The sequence below is a fragment of the Pinus tabuliformis genome, chromosome 2_2, assembly GCF_031772625.1.
Source record: "Pinus tabuliformis cultivar Carrire ecotype Pingquan chromosome 2_2, CPIR1, whole genome shotgun sequence".
NCBI lineage: Eukaryota > Viridiplantae > Streptophyta > Pinopsida > Pinales > Pinaceae > Pinus > Pinus tabuliformis.
The window spans coordinates 881,094,251-881,111,790 of record NC_142300.1 but is presented as its reverse complement, the minus strand read 5'-3'; the positions used below and the strand labels follow the sequence as shown (position 1 = coordinate 881,111,790).

Here is a 17,540-nt window from a genome sequence, read left to right as displayed (position 1 = left end):
AAACCTTGAAATACAGGAAAAAAAAATATGGGAAATTTTTTTGCCTCACCTAAATAGTCAATATAACTTAAATCATTATGCCTCGAGAGTCTGGTGAAAAACAATGATGTAATTGGAATCGGATATATCCCCAACTTGAGATGTGGAGAAGGACTAAGGAATAACTTATTTTTAATAGTTTCAAAGTATCATTAAATCTATTAAAATATTAAAAACATTACATACCAAACTGGTCAATCAGTCAATATAATTCACACCAACAGATCATTAAATCTATTAAAATATTACAAACATTACATACCAAACTGGGCAAATGAATCCATGAGCGTTTCAACTGCCACTGTGGGGTGTAACCCACCAACAGATAGGGTGGTATTATTTTGATCATTCTCTGAGGTTGATGTCACCACTTCAGGATGTGGTTGTTGATTCCTTGTATTCATTATTATCATGCCCGGACCTACTGACATAGGTTTGGAGTAACAAATCTTTCCATCCATCTCTGTCATAGCCAGAGCTTGCTCATTCCCATCCCGAAACATTACAAACCCACACCCTTTTGAATGGCCTGTAATCTTACCAGTAATAACCTTTGCTCCTTTTACAGACGGGTACACAGCTCTGAAGGTCTCTTGCAACAAGTAGTCTGTGACATCAGTTGCCAAATTTCTCACGAATATACAATATTTTTCTTCAATGCCAAATGGCGCCCAATCTAGCCTGTAAAATTGTTGATGTTGCTGCTGCTGGCGAACAATCGCGGGCGCTGTCGTGGGATTTCGTCGCATCATTCTGAAATATTAGGAAGCCCTCAAAATTCAAAATACAGTTGAAGAAACCCTGCAAGAAGAGCGCGCAATAGGAAATCTGTGGCAGATCTATGTATGGAGCCTGTGCAGATTTTGATCTACAATCCTGAGAGATACAGCTTCTTTGTACTCTTTTTCGCAAGCTCCGGACGTGCGAGCCAGGGAGGAAATTATTGCTATATATAAGCAACTTTATATATTTTCGCTATTTGGTCACATGGTTTTGTTATTTTGAAACTATTGGTTTCATCACCCTGCATTGGATTTTTTTTTTACTAAAGGGAAGTCATGCATGCATGAGTTTTACTTTTTTCACTATGAGTGGAATCGTTCAGGCAGGAATCATGAAAAATAGTTAATTGATGATTATGAATGGAATTGTTCATGCATAATTATGAAATTGATGATTATGAATGGAATTGTTCATTCATAATTATGAAATTGATGATTGCTGGTTGATTTTCTAGTCATTTTAATTTAATCGATTTGTTAATTAGTTTAGTGAACTAATTAGCTAGGTTTATTTGGAGAGATATTATCCATGGATTATGACACCCAACCAATGTGCATGTTCGCATAGAAACTATATATCATTATATTGTTTTTTATTTTGCAAAAAAAATTATGATTTTTAATTAATTTTGAAATTTTTAAGCAAATTAAAATGTAAATTGTTTTTTATTTTTTATTTTTTTATTTACTAAATGTCACAATAATTTAGGCTTTGTTACAATACCATAGGCCCATATCATGGCTTATCAATACCCACATGCCTAAAAACCATAACTCATTTCAAAATCAAAAATATTTTTTAAATTAAAATGTAATACTTACAATATAACAAAAAATTTAACTAAAGATATTATTATATATTATTAAGTTGTAAATGGTGAGTACTATAACTTTTCAATACCACTCACCCAAAAACCATAATTCATTTCAAAATTAAAATATTTGATAAATATTTTGTATTTTCTAACATTTTTAAAATATTTTATACATATTTTATTTTCTAACAATTTTTATTTTTTTGTCAAAAATATTTCACTTTCAATACCTTTGAAATTTTTAAACAAATTCTATGAAATTTATTAAACTTTTATTATATTAAATTTTTATATTATTATTATTATTATTATTAATTATTTTTTGCATAGATTACATGTTGATTCTCATTATCTTAGTTCAGATAACTTGTTAACTAGTTTATTTAACTAGTTAACTTGGCATATACTTGAGAGATATTATCCATGCACTATGACACCCAACCAATACGAGGATACTCATGTCCTCGTGAAAGCTATATATCATTGTATTTTACTTCAATTTTTGATATAAAAATATATAAAGAAATTGAACTCTAATTTCTTTTGCAATCTTTAGTTATTAGGTTACAATTATTATTTTTGTTTTTACCTAAATTCTATAGCGCAAAAAAAAGACCTTGTGTATAGAAGATGTACATGTGTGATAATGCTCTCTTCCATATGTGTGAGACCTTGTGGTTTTGATATGAGATGTACATGTGTTATTATGATCTCTTCCATTATGTGTTCTCCTTTTGAATCATTTCCTATGTATACTTATTACATGTGGACTTGGATTATGTAATTGGTACTTAACTTGTTATTCATTATTTGTGACTACTGTTTTTTGTAATTTGTTGAAGGAAAAGTAGTGTAGCTATATAAATTGGTATAGATTAATCTTAATTATGAATTTTAAGATATTCAAGGATTAGATTTTTTAAAATGTAATTTTTTTTAATGTGAAACTAAAAAAAATGTTTACATCCCTAGAGATTTGATTCCTCTCAACACTTAATAAATCTATAATTAAGATAGAACTATAGTCTTTCTTAATAATATTATATTCTTATTTTTAATTGCACGGAGTGCTCTCTAGCCCAATATAATATTGTAATGTCAACATAAACATTTAGACTTGGTCAAAAATAAAATACAAATAATAAGAGGTGTAAATCTCTTGACAATAAGAATTATAAAAATAGAAAAATTAAAATTATTAATTTTAATTTTAACTATAAAATTATAAAATAATAAACTATAAAATTATGGTGGTTTATAAGCCCATGGTTTTGCATTGCTCATGGTATTTTCCCCATTCGGAAATTTTCCTTGAACCCAACCCCTGTTCCAAAGCATGAAATTATACAACATTATTTTTGGCCTCACCTAAATTATTATAGTAGATACTTTGAATCCTTCTTGTGTTATCTCTGATAACACCCCCTGCACTAGCTCGACTGGGGTTACCTTTTGAGGCCCCATCAAAATTTAGTTTTAAGAATCTCGAATCTAGTGGAAACCATGGTTTTACGACTCCTTAGAGTTGCGGTTCTTTTTTTGCTACGGTGATATTGACCTCTTGCAAACCTTAGACTTTCTAGAATTATTTTATCCAGGTCCACTAGGTTTTCCTCTAAGATTTTTAGCTTTCTGCGGAGGATAGTTTCTTGCATTTGTTGTAGGACATGATCTACCAAGATTGTGGTTGGGAGGGATTTACTCTGGAATATTCTCTTTTTTCTCTCCTTCCAAATGGCCTAAACCTCAAATCCTAGAATTAGGCACCAAGCAAGGTTTACAAGCTCCATTTCCATGATTTTATCTCTCCACTTGCTTAGGGTTTCCTGAATATTATCTCTTTGTTAGTTGTTTGGTGGAACACTAGTGAGATCTAATCCCATATACCCGCACGTATCTAGGAGGTGGTTCATTGATTCCTCATGCTTCTCACAGAGACTGCATCATGAGGGTCCAATGAATCCTCTTCAACATAGATTCTCCCATATTAAGATTTTCCTAGGCATCATTAACCACGTAAACAATTTGATTTCGACCAATGAGGAATAGACTAGATTTTGTTCCACAATGGGTCTACATTGTCCTATTGATGTCATATAATGTATAGGTAGGATTCCTTTAGATTAAACTATCATCCTTCTTGTCTCTCCCACCTTAACTAGTCTTTGTCCTCTGAGATGAGGATTTTCCTTTTCTGTAGCTTGTTTTCCAGCTCTTTGCCAACCTGGGCCAGTTGTTCCTACATCTGATGACTCAGAGGTGCCCATTTCTACCATTTATGATTTTCTCCCCCTGGGTCCCAATAATGGTGGACTTCCCTTTCCCCTAATCTTTATGTTTCCTATTGAATTGCTAGTATCACATGTGAGGTCAAGTAGGGTTCCTATTTCCAAGTGTCCTCCCAAAAGAGGGTTGTTATATTATTCCTAATTTCCGAAAATTAGTAATCTTGAGTAACTCCTCGATTATGCCAAGCTATATTCGAGGTTGTTGAGCCTATAATGTGATCATCTAACCTAATCAAGGTCTGGGGGTTCCATCTTGGAGCATACTTTGCTTTCCATAAGGCATCCTAGGGGATTGTGACCTCCTTAATCCATCTCCACCACATGCCTTACTAACTGTCTTAGGATCTTGTAGGCCTAAACCATTGTAACCATGTCCTCCCACATTTACCCACTTTTACAAGCTTTCCAAGGTAAACATGATCTAAGTGTCATTATGATATGACCTAACGTCCAAGTTCTAGTTATGGAAGTGGGGCTTGCAAATCGTAAATAATCTCACATCCCTCAGAGACTACAAATCACTCAAGAGCCTACCAACCACCCTAGGTGATCAATCCCTGAGTTGGAACTCTTTTTCACAAGGTTACTCCCCAACCACACCCATAACACTACATGCACGTGGTTGGGAGGCGATAACTGCACCTACAAGCCTGTCTCTATGTGGTTATGACCCAAAATCCCTTGTTATGTGCATGTGTTTTTGAGATCTATGCCACTTTTCAGGCTAGCCTCTATACCACTACCCAGAACTGCCTATAACTTTCCAGAATCATCATAATGATGATAACAATGCTAGACAATCAAAGCAACAAGATCTTTACCAATACATGCCTCCTGAAAAAATAAATAAATAAATAAATAAAAATAAAAACAAATAAAAACAAAAATAAAAATAAAAATAAAAATAAATAAATAAAAATAATAATAAAAAATAAAAAATAAAAAATAAAATAAAAAAATAAAAAAATAAAAATAAAAATAAAAAAATTAAATAAAAATAAAAAAATTAAAATTAAAATAAAAATTAAAAATATAAAAATTAAAAATTAAAAAAATAAAATTAAAAAAAAAATAAAATAAATAAATAAATAAATAAAAATAAAAAATAAAAATAAATAAATAAAAACAAAAATAAAAAATAAAAAATAAAATAAAATAAATAAATAAATAAATAAAATAAAATAAAATAAAATAAATAAAAATAAAATAAATAAATAAATAAATAAAAATTAAAATTAAATTAAATTAAATTAAAAATTAAAATTAAAATTAAAAAATAAAAATAAATAAAAATTAAATAAATAAATAATAAAAATTAAAAAAATAAAATAAAATAAAAAATTCATCAAACAGATAGAAAACATGGAAGCTACAGGTCATGAATGCATATCTGATCATAAACTTCTAAAATTCATCTTAGAATCACCAAGAAGGTTCTATGCCCTCTCTATATACTTGCAATAACACTTGTTATTCCATGCATTCATCAACCATTCAACAACTTGTAAAATCATGAACAAGAGCCATTGCTAGAGCAAATCATATAACCAGGTACATAACCAGCATGTAATAGAATAGAAACCAAGACAAATCAGCCATAATATCAACATAATAACCAGTATATGTGCTTATTAATCACAATAGGAAAATAGCTCATATTAACATATGCAAATGCCAACTAAGTCAGGGACTTGAATGTACCACCTAACCATAAATTGGGTTGAACCATTATCTCTTTCATCCAGTCACCCTTGCGCCATATTCCAAGCATGAATGTGGGATCATAAGGGTTTAACCAAAATAGAACCCACCATGGCTTCAAGAGACCAAACCATCTCAACCCTCAACCACAATGACTTCACCTCACTGGTCCATAAATCACTAACATCAACTAGATTGGTCTCTACCCAAGTTATCCAAGGTTTTGGGAACTAGTAACTTAATCCACAACCTCTAAGGAACCGAAGATGTTATAGGGCTGTAGAGATATCCCATCTCAGCCCATAGCATCCACGGAACCCAATTTGTTTCAGGGCTCCAAACCATTTGTCCCAACCCACAACCATAGGGAACTTGAGAACCAATTAGAAAACCAAATGGGGAACCCACTACACCATAGTTATCCAGGAAATGGAAATGCAAGGATGAAACCACTATTAATCCATTAAAATATCCATGCCAATTATATCGCATAACGAAGGAACCACACATATGTATCATACATCCAAAAACCAACAAGGAAATCACACATGCAACCTATTACCTGCAATCCACAACTATTGTTTTCCGTTACTAGTTGTTGTCCAAACTTCCTCTTACACTCCCTTGCTTTTCCTCCCTCATTTTCTGATACTGATCAAAAGTTGAGCAAAATTTGAGCAATTGTTTCTATGATTCTTTTTTTATTATTGATGTCTCATTTTTCTTCATTTTCCTTTATTTTTCTTCTAATTTCCCTCGTATGCATATTTGTGTCTCTTCATCTTCCTTTTCTCATATTTTCATAATTAAATACCATTTATTGCCACTTTTCCAATGCCTTTTTTTTTTTAATTTCTGTATCCATTATTAAACCACAAGTGATGACCACTATAATGTTTTCCCACCATTCATCTTGGAATACATGTTCCATGACCTTAATCTTATTTTATCTACATGGAAAATCAACTCGAGGCTATTACAAACCCCTCGCCCTTTGGGGAACATCATCCTCGGTGTTCTATGAAACTTATAACTAGAAAAACATACTACTTATGGAGCTTCATAAACACGACTCAATGCAATATTTACTATTACATTTGTTGAAACATGACAAACAAACTCCTTATGGAGCATTATAAACATAGTTTGATATAGTATTTACAATAATATACACATATGTGCATATGCACATTTGCACTAACCAGCAAATAAAAGGATACAATGCATGCATCAGCAACAAGGGAATCCATAGGCTCATACCTCCACCCTCAAAAGTAGTACCATGATTCACCTCCTTCCCAGGAAGTCCAAAATCCACTACCAAAATCAAAGCTTTCTTGCAATGTTTAGTGCTACAATTCTTGTGCTACTTGTTCTCTCACTGAATAGTTACTAGCTCATTGTTCTAGGGCACACTCCCAATGTTCAGTGCTACAATTCTTGTGCTACTTGTTCTCTCACTGAATAGTTACTAGCTCATTGTTCTAGGGCACACTCCCAATGTGCTTATGATTCCATCTAGAAATTCTAGTGACAAAAATAAATTTATTTTTTGACCTTCACTTATCTGCTTCCCAGTGCCTCAGGAAATCCGATCACCCCCTTCCATGTAATCACTCACCTTCCAATTTCCCTAGCATCCCCTTCTCAGGAAATCCATCCCTTGGCAAGGTTTCATCACATTGGAAGGGCCAAAAACCAAGGCATATCCCTGCCTCAAAATCATCATATCGATCATAGCATGCTTATGGAAAACAATGGACACTATTGGGTACCAGTTTTCCACAATGACCCTGCTCTTGAAGTGCTTTTCTAGCATTTTTTTGCATGCTATAATTCCTTTTACTGTTTTTTCTAACACTCTCGTAGTCATTTCCAACAACCCAAACCAAGCATTTTCCATGCTTTCCTGTACCAAGCACATAATTTCCATTAGACTCAAAAGGAAATAAAACAAATTCAAATCATACCTCATTGATAGCTCGTTAACAAGGTATACTTGCAATTCTGTTTACTTCTTGTCACAACAAGCTAAATTAGCTCTTTGATCAAATCATCATAGGTATAAGCATATCACATCCAGTTAGCTCAAAACTTGACAATCATAAATCAAAATTATAAACTATGTGTGTAATTAAAACTGAAATAAAATATTGATACTTATATTTCAAATAGTTCTTTACTTATATATTTGTTCTTTGTTCTTTCCATACACACTGAATTGGTTTCCAAACCCGAAAAGTACCTAGTTCCTTGTCTTCTCTTGATCACGTACACACAATTTATCAATTTCTAAACCCGCCAATCACCTAGTGCCTTCTATTCCATATTCAGTATCATCAACAAGCGCATCTAGAGAGTATATCATTCTTCCCTCAAAATCAGCAACTCAATATTGGTCTCTTCCCAAGTTGTTCAGGTCTCTCAGGATATTATCTCACCCATAGCCTCCAGGGAATCCTAAGTTACTACAAGGCTTCACCAACATCTCTAGGGGATCCAAGTTGTTACAAGGCTCCAACCCACAGCTTCCAAGGAACACAAGTTGTTATAGGGCTCCAACCCATAGCTTCCAGGGAACCCAAGTTGTTACATGGCTCTAGCCCACAGCCTCAAGGGATCTTGAGAACCAATCCCCAACATGTACACATACACATAGTGTATGACACAACATATACACAGTGTACAACACAACACATACACCTACACACGATGTACAACACAACACATACACCTACACATGGTGTACAACATAACATATATGTGTATACATAGTACAACACAATGAATACATCTCACAATATGACTACACAATACACATGACATAGTAACACATGTATGCAACACAACATGTACAACACATACACAATAGTAGTATTGCACATCCAAATACCACATTATCTCTACCAGGAAACCTTGTCTCTAGTGTCATTCCCATGCCTTACTACATACATCCATAACCCAAATCTCGAGTTTGTGGCTCTTTCCACTTTCCATGGTTGTCCAGAACATCATAGATCACACTACTTTAATTTCGTTGATGTATGATTTAGCATTTCATGCCTTAACATAAACATAGGCATAGTTATAAGCACACAATCTCAAAATAATATGACATGATACTAACCTCATAAATCTTCCAGGGCTACTCTGCCCATTTCATTCCATATAAAACTAGGAACCCTTTCATGCCATTCACCTATATAAAACAATCATTCGTCCATAAGAATGATCCTTTATGATGTTGTCAAATAGTGGCATTCATATATATATGTATATGTATATGTATACATATATATATATATATATATGTGTGTGTGTGTGTGTGTGTGTGTGTGTGTGTGTGTGTGTGTGTGTGTGTGTGTATATATATATATATGAATGCCACTATATACATATACATATACATATTCATATACATATACATACATACATACATACATACATACATACATACATACATACATACATACATATATATATATATATATATATATATATATATATATATATATATATATATATATATATCTAATCATGATCACAACACAATTACCAATATTCATAAGGTCAAGGTTAAGAGAAATTCCTTTATCCATGCAAAGCATGCACAACATTGAGAACAATAGTTCCCAATTTAGCCAAGGAATTTGTTACCTCAAGCTTTACCTTTCTTGGTTACCATTTTCATGACTATTCTGCCATTATCCATTTCCCCAATGGACCCAACCAACCTAACTGGTTGTCATATTCTTGCCTTCAACTACCCTTCGTTCATGCACTGGGATTCATCTGGGTCTTATATTACCTGTTGGGTTCCACTAAGCTCTCCTTGGGCTCCATTAATATTCTTCTTTCCCAACCAATTCCGAATACCCTAAAAACATAAAAGGAAAGAACAAGAAGGAAAGATAAAGAAAACAAGGAAAACCAAACAACAATATAACACCACAAATAAAGTGGCATGGTCATGCACCAGACACAATCAAAATCACAATTCAAGCACAAAAAATCATAAAACATTGAAAGAACAAAACTTTCAGTAGACATCATGACTCAACCCCATGCATTCCCAATGCCTTCAAGGATTTATGAGTGAAAACTCAACCCAAGCCTTCTTCAATATCTATGGTAGTATCTTTTGTCATGTAGTTCCCTGCATCATACTGCCATAACCACACAAATATGAGTGCATTAATAAATATATAAATATACCAGTTACCTTACCCTATTATACCTAGCATATCCAGCAACTGAACACATGCACATATCATCTCCCAATGGATTCCAATTCCCTTGATGAATTCAGCAATAATTGGAAATCAATTGTTACTCCTACATTTGATCAACCATTTCCCATGTAGCTTCCTCGACCTCAAAATGCTTCCATGCACTTTACTTTCTCTATTTCTCGGCCCCATAGCATGAGCTCCTTCCACTACAAGATGCATTGAGGCTCTGACTAGAACTCTCCCTCTGGTTCCACCTGATGATCTGTTTGACTATTATCCATTGTTGCATATATCTGTGGAATGCTCTAAAGAACATCCCCAACTTCCTACACCTACTACGTACTATAGATTTGAGACCTTCCAGGCATCCACTGCATCACTCTGATACAAAGGAAAATCTTTCCTACAATAATTTTCACCATAGGTTCAACATTGCAATGGTTCCCTACCATTTCCTGTATTCTTCTTCTCTCTAGGCTACAACCCATGCACTTTATCATTTGTATTAAACTTCTTGTAACAATCCACATTTTTGTTCTCACCTGCACCCTAGGATATTCCTCGATTCTTAGATCATCTTCCTTTAGTCTTCTCATTTCTTTTCCAATCATGCTTGAACTCAGGTTTGTGCTTCGAATATCCATATCAATGCTTCAATTTCCTGATGGCATCCTCCAATGACCAAGGCTCCTCAAACTCAATCTAGTTTTTGAATGTTATTGGAAACCCATAGGTGAACCTTTAAATCTTTGCCTTTTCATCCTTAAGAAAAGGATTATACCTCAATAGCTCCATTAATCTGCTTGTTTACTCATCATCTTTCATAGAACCCATCTTCAGCTCATAGAATTCCTTAACCCTGTCATAATAGTATCTTTTGGATAGTGACTTCTTCTTGAATATTCTCTTGAACTCATCCCAAATCATCTCTTTTTCTCTAATTATTCTAACATTTTTCACATATTCCCACCAAAATTTCATTTTCCTTTGAGACTGAATGTAGTTATCTTGGATTTCATGTTCTCTAAATATTCATGCAATCTGAAGAACTTCTTCATCCCAAGTAGCCATTTCTGCATCTTATGATTTCTTCATCTCTCCCTAAAAAGTAGAAGGCTTAATCTTTCTTGAACTCTTCTGGAAGTACTCACTCTTGCTATGGTGTTGGTGTGATGACGATGATGTCTCTTGGAAGAAGAAATAGAATAAAATGCATACGTACTATTCATTTGGTTAGGTGTATCCAAAAAATTTTCACTCTTCACTCTATCCTCCATGTCCAGCCTATTAATTCCTTGATACCTGCTACCATTTTCCTCATTAGTATTATCCTCCTACCCATCTCCATGACTAACACCCATCTATCCTTGCTTCTAAAAATATGAAAGGCACTAAAGGATGGATGTATCAAATTCTGCTTTCTTTTTTGGAGCTCTAGCAAGCCTTTCCTATGTCTCAATCAACATTTTATTATCTACCTTGCAACTTCTAATATTTTCCCTTAGACTTCTCAGTGTATCTGTTAGATAAGGAGAATACTCTTCTCCTTGCTGCTCAATTCATCTTTCCCATTCCACTTAATTCACATCAGGCATGTAAGGGGAGACATGTGAAATGTAGTCCACCATTCTTCTCTTCCTCTTTGACCTTTTATTTCTTGAAAACATACCATGTTAGATAAACCAAATATAGACATAATCAAATCATACCTCATGTGTCTCAGGGGAGGCTATCGCATCTGGAAAAATAGGTCCAGATTAGCACAACATATATATCTATATATATATATATATATATGCTCAATTCATCTTTCCCATTCCACTTAATTCACATCAGGCATGTAAGGGGAGACATGTGAAATGTAGTCCACCATTCTTCTCTTCCTCTTTGACCTTTTATTTCTTGAAAACATACCATGTTAGATAAAACAAATATAGACATAATCAAATCATACCTCATGTATCTCAGGGGAGGCTATCACATCTGGAAAAATAGGTCCAGATTAGCACAACATATATATATATATATATATATATATATATATATATATATATATATATATATATATATATATATATATATATATATATATATATATATATATATATATATATATATATATATATATATATGTGTGTGTGTGTGTGTGTGTGTGTGATAGCCTCCCTGAGATACATGAGGTATGATTTGATTATGTCTATCACATCTGAAAAAATAGGTCCAGATTAGCACAACAGATATATATATATATATATATATATATATATATATATATATATATATATATATATAGATATATATACCAAATCACACTTATATAAGGTCATGATATACACAATAGTAATTAGCTAACAAGTATACATGATAAAATCATAAACAAATAACATGTATACATAACAATCACATCTACCCTGAGGTCTAGTGTTACAACCTCACTCTAATACCACCCTAGAATCTCCCACATTTACCCACTTTTACAAGCTCTCTAGGGTAAACATGATCTGAGTGTCACTATCATATGACCCAACCTCCAAGTTCCAGTTATGGAAATGGGGCCTGCAAACTAGAAACAAACTGACATCCCTCAAGGAATACAGATCACTTAGGATCCTACCAACCTTCCCAGGTGATCAATGCCTAAGTTGGAACTCTTTTTCACAAGGTTTACTCCCCAACTACACCCATAACACTACATGCATGTGATTGGGAGGCTATATCAGACCCACAATCCTATCTCCATGCAGTTATGCACCAAAATCCCTTGTTTTGTGCATGTGATCACAAGATCTATGCCACTTTTCAGGCTAGCCTCCATACTACTTCCCTGAACTATCCGTAACATTCTGAAATTGTGACAATGATGATACAAATGCTAAATAACCAAAGCTTGAGCAATATCTTGACCAATACATGCCTAATGCAAGAAATACATTTCGTCAAACTAATAATAAACGTGGAAGATATAGGTCATGAATCTATATACGATCATAAACTTTTGAGCTTCATATGAGAATCACCAAGAAGACTATATGCCCTCTCTAGCTAGTTGCAATAACACTTGTTAGCCCATGCATTCATCATCCATTCAATAACCTATAGAATCATGAACAAGAGTCATACCTAGAGTACATCATATAAATAGGCACATAACTAGCATGTAACTAGAATAGAAACCAGGACAAATCAACCATAATATCAATGTAATAACTAGTAGATGTGCTTATTAATCACAATAGGAAAATAGCTCATATTAATATATGAAATTTCCAACCAAGTCAGGGACTTCCATGTACCACCCAACCACAAATTAGGTTAAACCAAATATCTCTTTCAGTTAATCACCCCCGCGCCATATTCTAAGCATGAATGTGGGATCATAAGGCTTTAACCAAAATATAACCAACCAGGGTTTTTAAGAGGCCAAACCACCTCAACCCTCAACCATAGTGACTTCATCTCACTAGCCCAGAAATCACTAACATCAACTAGATTGGTCTCTACCCAAGTTTTCCAGGGCTCCAAGAACTAGTAACTCAATCTACAACCTCTAGGGAACCCAAGTTGTTACAGGGCTCTAGAGATCTCCCATCTCAACCCATAGCCTCCATGGAACCCAAGTTGTTTTAGGGCTCTAGAGCGTTTTTCAAAACCCATGGGCATAGGGTGTTATCACAAAATCTAACCTTGATAGGCTGCTGATCAAGTAGACTCTGAGTAACTCTTTCAAACCAATCTTTTGGTTGAGGCTTAGCCTCCTCAACCTAAGAGGACTCTCTCACTAGGTTTAGGGTTTTTGATTAATGATTAGATGGCTAACTCTAGGAAAAAAAGAACAAAAGTATAACTGGTTGACTGGTTGAAACTATGATTAGCAAATATCTATTGGGTTATGGAGTCAAAATAGTCTTCAATGAAACAATATGATCAGAAAACCATGGAAGTCAAGGCACTTAGAGTTTAGGTTTATGAATAAACAGTAACACAGTGAATCAACACAGTTTACAAGCATGTGAAGGAAGTTAGATAATTTTCCAATGAATTCTAAGTATCACAAGCTCATACCACTGCAAATAAGTAATTGAACAAAGCCATAAGAACATCAAACACATAAACTTTTTGTGAATCTTAAGTAGTCAAACAGATCACTGTATTAAGTATGAAAACCATAGTTTCCTACAATAACACAATCTTTCCTTTACTAATGATTTTCCAACCCTGAGGAATTCGATTCTCAAGCTTAATATATAGTTTTACATCCTTGGATACTATCATCCACCTTTAGAGGAATTTGAATTCCTAACTTAGACACCTATCTATGCACAAAACAAACTATTTAATTACAACTTGACAGCTAGCTATCTTTAAGAGTCCTAATACAAATAGGAGTAGAACTCCTAGAACATGCTTTCAACTACCTTATCTAGGTCTTTAATACATTTTTAAATCAGCTTCCAACCATGTCTTTGAGTTTGATGATGTCCACAGTGTTGTTGCAAAACCTGTTTAGTTATTCCCTAACTATCCTGAAAATTAGGAGACAAAGCTCCTCCTTTTTAGGCCCTTAACCCTTTGTGCTTATCTTCAAACAGTTTTTTGCTGGTGTATATGTGGCATGCATCAATAAACTGTTAAAACATCATTTTCCACTTGTGCAAAAAGAAACTCGAGCATATGGTGTAAAGAATGAAACATGACTGTGCTACGAAAATACTTTGTTTTCGTAGCACAACCTTCATATTACCTATGAAATACTCCTTGAATCTCTGCTATCTACACCATTTCCATCTAAGAGTTCATACATGATAAGCTGTCTACCAGCAACCTCAAAATTCAGAGCTAATCTAGCCTTACCTTCAGAAAGCATCCATAAGTGCTAAATAATCATCTTTAGTAGTTTCATAGCACGCTACGAAACTGCTGTGTGATGCTCTTTTTTCAACACGACCTTCAAACATCTATAATTTGGGGATTTTTTTCAAAATTCAAAGATGACTAATATGATCAACCAAAAAAACAAAATCACTTATCCTTGTAGATGTTCTTCTTCATAGTTGTCCTTCATTTATATGCCAAAATTCTTTTTGTGTGCCAAAACTGTTATAATTTATTTCCTTCACTGCTTCTTTTCAACACCTTGTTTCGTAATTATTGTAGACCTTTGTCCAGATTTGGTTAGTTGAATTTCCAGATCTTCAATTTTCCTTTTTAACCCCTTGTTTGTAGCTCTGAGCTGAGAATTAACTTTCCTTACAAATCTGGCTTCTTTGATTGCAGGAATAGTCCAGGTGAAGTATTGATTTTCACTGCCAACTATTTCTGGTTTGGACATATTTTCAGCCTCCCAAAGAGCCTCATCCTTTTGAAATTTGACTTTTCAACAACATGCTCTCTTGATCTCACTCTTAGTTTAGCAATTTCATTGTTGGCAGCTTTTAACTTTTCTTCCATCACTTCATAATTGGCCTTTTCTGTTTGAGTGGCAGGAACTGTGTTTTTGTCTCCTCCAGGTCTTGGAGATGGTAAGTCTATCAACTCCTCTTGAACAACAAAGGTTTCCTCTGTTCTCTCCAATTCAAAATTGGACTCCTGCATCTTCTTGGATTGCCTGGTTAAGGGCTTTCTAGGTTTAAAAACAATCGCTGCAACATCATCTTCAACTTCTAGTTTCTTGGAGGGTTTCACTTTCTTCGACTTCCTTTGATCAAATTTTATCACATCTGCCTGCACTAAAGGGGATTTTGTAATGTCAATGGCCTTTAAGATATCATTTAAATCACCCTTCAAGATTGAACCTTCTCCCGAGATCACTGTTTTTCCTTTTTCCTTTGCAACTTGGCTTCTAGTCAACCTCTTTTGAAGTGGTTTGCTGGTTGACTGCTCTTGTGTCTTTCCCCTAACCTCAGATATCTTTTCCTTGGTAGATTTAGGAGTTTCAAGAATGACTATTGGGCTTTTGACCGCTGAGGTTTTGACTGCTGGGGTTTTTCCTGCTTGCTCTTTCACCTGCTTCCTAGGCTTTAACTAAATATACCTTTTTACCCTAGACACTACAGACTTGCTGGTTTCTGATGATGGAGTTCCTTTAACCCTAGGGCTAGTGTCTACACCTTGTTTTTCTGTTCCAAAGTCACATACAAACAAAAATGAAGACCAATCTTTGTTTACCCTTTTGAGCTCATGTAGAACTATCAATTTAATTAGGCCATGATGAAACAAGGAGGTCTCACATCCTTAGGATTTTAACTATACTTTATCTACCATCTTAGCTATACTTCGAAATAAGAAGTAAGGCAAATCTAGAGAAATCATACCAGTAAAACGTAAAAGGAGTTTAAAATGGTATGAATAAACCTTTTGATATCTGCCTTCACAAGTGAAATAATGTTGAATCATGAAGAGCAGGTTGGTATAGTTGTCCTTGATGTAGTCTTTGGGAACTGCCTTGGTTAAGTCAGTTTCTGAAAATTGTGGCTTCAGGAACACCTTGCATGGTTCCATGTTGAATCTGAAGTTTTTGAACCATGTCTCTTGCCCCCTAGGAATTTTTGTCCCCAATGCTATGACTCTAGAGAAACCTGCAAATTAAGCATTCCAACCTTTGTACTTAAGCCACTGAAATGGAGTGCAAACTCCTTTGTCACCTGGGTATGCCCTCCCTACAATTTCTTACAAAAGTTCCAGCACCCTGCTTTCTTGAAGGCTTCCACAACTTCTTTGTCTCTGATTAGGAGCTCAGTGCTTTCAGGCTCTGTTCTCGAGCAATGACCAGACCTGTGCCATTTCTTCTCCTCTGTCATCTTTCCTTTTGAATTTCTATGACAAAACCGGCCTCCTTTGAAACTCAATTGATCAGCCTCGCTTGAATGCTGAGTGAAGAAAACCTTGGTGACAATTACCAAAGTTTATTGTTTGAAAATAATTTTGCTTCAAGGGTTTGCATGCAAACTAAAATGATAATACTAGCTAGCCACTTTCGAATTTTGATATTATCTTTCATAATGAACCCTAAATTCGAAATGATGAGTTCAGAGTGGTGGCATACTTAAGGACTGACTTCTATCTGACACCTAATAATTAAAATTTTAACAGAATTCTAACGGATTTATGTTTGACAAGACTGTTGTTACGAATCTGTGCTTTCATAGCGCGCAGGGAAAAGCACTACAAAAAGGGCAACGTTTTCGTATCGCAAAACAGAAAATTTACACTATCTACGCTACAAAAACGTGTTTTTGGGGCTAATTCCAAAAATTTTCAAATTGGATTTAAGCTATGAGTTTCTAACAAGACTGTAGGACTTATGAAACATAGAAAAAGCATGCTAGACTTTATTTGGACATGAAAAATTTAAGCCTTAGAGACTCTTAACCTACCAACTTCCCATTGAAACATAGGGTGACTTGACACTTATCTAAGACCATGACTAACAAAATGTAAACCTTTGTTTTTTGGTGATAACATAGGGAACCAAAGAACCAATAATAAAATCATATATGGAAACCAACTACACCATGGTTATCTAGGAAATGGCAAGGCAAGGCTGAAACCATTGTAAATCCCGGAAAATATACATGCCAATGATAGCACATAACCAAAGAACCACATGTCAAATGTGTCATGCATCCAAAAACCAACAAGGAAATCACACATGCAACCTGTTACGTGCAATCCACAACTATTGTC

General features: G+C 34.4%; 1 pseudogene; it reads right to left on the bottom strand.

Annotated features, from left to right (window-relative positions):
• Window positions 1-293: 293 nt before the first annotated feature.
• LOC149195823 (RNA-binding protein L pseudogene) lies at window positions 294-788 on the bottom strand (annotated as a pseudogene).
• Between the last annotated feature and the right edge of the window lie 16,752 nt (window positions 789-17,540).